This window comes from Arachis ipaensis, chromosome B02 (assembly GCF_000816755.2).
Source record: "Arachis ipaensis cultivar K30076 chromosome B02, Araip1.1, whole genome shotgun sequence".
In the NCBI taxonomy this organism is placed as follows: Eukaryota; Viridiplantae; Streptophyta; class Magnoliopsida; order Fabales; family Fabaceae; genus Arachis; species Arachis ipaensis.
Genome location: NC_029786.2, coordinates 24881432 through 24884917, shown reverse-complemented (window position 1 = coordinate 24884917; position 3486 = coordinate 24881432).

Here is a 3486-nt window from a genome sequence, read left to right as displayed (position 1 = left end):
TAACCGACAGATGATATCATCAGCTATTAGGACATACATTCATCATATGCATACTATGTGAATTGTTTGGAATTGCCTAATTGACTGCATATTACCTGATAATTGTCTAAATGTCATATCTGCTTCCTATCTGTATATCTTCTTGTTTGATATAATTGTGTTTGTAATATTATATTACTGCTGGCGGTTGGGAGGTCTGCAGGAATTAGAAAGGGAAGCATTAGTTAGACTGAAGATCTTTAGTCAGTTGCCACTTATGGTTTAGTCTATTTATAAGCTTTGATTTTATCTGGTGGAAGTTCTAGGATTGCCTTCGGCTTTCCCAGGACATTACATGTTAGATATATGGGTACTGTTACCATACTGAGAACCTCCAGTTCTCACCCATGCGAATTTTATGGTTTTCAGATGCAGGATGTGAGGCTTCTCGTTGAGGCATGCTGGAGACTTCTGGATTAGCGAAGATCCTTGGTTCTCGGGACTTTATTTTGGTTCTATATAGATAGTTGCTATCTCCACTAAATAATGTATACTGTTTTGACTCCTCTTAGAGGTGGTTTTGGAGAATAGATTTTGTTAGCTTGTCCTTGGGGTTTCCCGTGGGTTTCTTACTCTATATTTATACTTATATATGTATACTTGTATGCTCAGACCGGTTATCTTCGCAAACCGGGTCTTGAGTTTTGTTATTCGTATCATTGGCACTCTTATGTTTATGGTTTCACCTTAGTCTATCTTTTTTCGATTTTGTTACATTATCGATTGGAGTATTGCGCTTTTCTATTTAACGGTTTTGTTCTACCCCTTTTCTTCAAAGGCTCCTAGTTATAATCATTCTTCACAATGCTATATGTACTAAATTTTATCTTTAGAGGTCGTAATACCTCGTCATCTCTGTCTTATGACTTAAGCATAAGGCTCTATATGGTAGGGTGTTACATTATGAGCATTTCAACTCATTTACCCTAAAAATGAGAGGGAGGGGCGGATAGAGAGAAGAGAGGAAGGAAGCCTAGCCTTTCAAATCACCATAACTTTCTCTCCGGGACTCCGATTGACGAGCCGTTTGCGGCCACACATCGCTCTTCTCATTCTCTACAATTCTATCTAAGTTTTGTGGTGAGTATCCCATTGTCCTCTGCCCAGTTTTCGTTTTCCTCTTTAAATTTGAATTTGGTTTAGGTTTTGAGAAAATCTTGTGATTTTAGTTGTTTAGAAGTGCTCTAGTATGAGCCTTTGGTGAGTTCCGTCAACCAATTTCGTGGGTTAAGGTAAGGAACCCTCTAACCCTTGTGATTTACCAATTTCATGAACCCTAGGTTGATTATAAGTGTGAAAATTGATTATGTTAGAGTATTGGATAATTTTGGTGCACAATTGGAAGATTGATATTGCTTGTGGGGCCTTGGTGAGGCTTGGAAGATTGGATAATTTTGATGCTTTTAATTTAATTTAGATATTTTTCTCCCTTTTGGCTTTGGTCAAGTGATTGGTAGTACTTGAGTTATCAAACTCAGCAAGTGATTGAAATTGGCAGATTCTGCTTGAGCTAGGATTGCTCTAACACTAGTCTCTCCACAGGAGTTGACTAGGACTTGAGAATCAAGCTAATCAGTCCACTTAACCTTCCTTTGTTTAACAAAGGCTGACCAAGTGGGATTAAAACCCAATTCTCTTCACACCTGATAAGGATAACTAGGATAGGAATTCCAATTCTTATACCTTGCCAAGAGATTTTATTATTATTATTTTATTTTACTTGTCATATAACATATTCCCTCCTTACTTCCAAAACCCCAATTTACAAACTCATAACCAATAATAAGAACATACCTCCCTGCAATTCCTTGAGAAGACGACCCGAGGTTTAAATACTCGGTTATCAATTTTAAAGGAGTTTGTTACTTGTGACAACCAAAACGTTTGTACGAAGGGATTTTTGTTGGTTTAGAGACTATATCTACAACGCGACTGTTTTTTCTTTATTGGCAAAAATCCTAACGTCAAAATGGTGCCGTTGCCGGGAAATTGCAAACGTGTGCCTTATTATTGGTTATTGTAAATATTTTATTTTTGCTTGTTTATTTGTTTTTATTTTTATTTTTATTTTTGCTTTTTCTTAAGTTAAGAGGTTATTGGTTTTTATTTTAAAATTTTTATTTTATCTTATCTTATTTCAAATTTCAAATTTTCAAATTCAAAATATAAATAACCTTTTAATTTAAATTTGTTTTTATTTTTGTTTTTAATTTTTATTTGCTACTATGAACTCTCACCCCTTTGGCTATGAGTCTGGTTACAATTATGTTGCAGGAAGAAAAGATTACAATGAGAACAGGCATCAAGGTTGGAACAATCAAAGATGGGAGGAGCTACAAGGATTTGATCAACCCTCATGGCAACAACCACCTCCAATGGACTATCAACAACCACCACCATATGCCTATAAACCCTCTCCTCAACACAGCTTTGAACCACCATACTCACAAGCCACCTACAACCATTCACCTCCATATGACCCTAACCCGTATCCACCATACCAACCACCCTATGAACCAAATGAACCCTCCTATCCACCCCAAACCTCCATAGAGAAAGCACTTGCCGATCTAAACTCTACTATACAAGCTCTCTTCACCCAAATCGGATCACCAAATACCTTCAACAATCAACCCTCAAGCTCTAATGCACTTCCTTGTCAACCACAGAATGATTTCTCTATCCCATCACCACCATCCATAGAAGAGAACCCACATCCATCAATCCAAGAGCAACATGATCTAAATGATGCTATTGACATGGAACAAGAGAGAATGGATCATCTTCGCGAATCCATACTTCATAAGGAGCTAGAGGAGGCCCTAAAGGTGAAGGTAGTAAAAACCCTTGAAGTCGAAGGAGTGGTTGAAGAATTAGTGAAGGAAGAATCAAGGGATCATCTCAAGGAAGCAGCGGATCAATTTCATGCAACTCTATATCAACTAAATCAAGTGATTAGTCAATTAGGTTCCCGACGCTCGGACACTCAAAGTGCTCCCATGGCTTCATGTGGGCAATCTAATGAAGAACGTAGCATGAAGGAGATATTAGAAACTCCAGTGGATAGTACAGAGCATAACTTTGTACTGGAACAAGTGGAGGAAGCTGTAATTATCAAAGAAGAAGAAGTGGTTGCAGACTTAGGAGATACTGAACCTCCATGGGAAGGTCAGGTTATAGAACCTCCTTCCAAGGCGATTGAAATTGATGCTGAGGAGGGTGTACAACCTCCAAGGCATATCATGATTAAGAACTTGGAAGAGGTCGATCAAGAAATGGAGATTAAAGAAGAAGAAGCACAGCCTCCCATGCCCTTGGAAAGCAATGAAGAGGAGATTGAATTGGAAGAAAGCTACCAAGAGGAAGAGGTTGAAATTGAAGAAGCTTGCAAAGAGGTGGTAATTATTAGAAAAGAGCACAAGGGAGTGGAGCTTGCAATTTCATTAA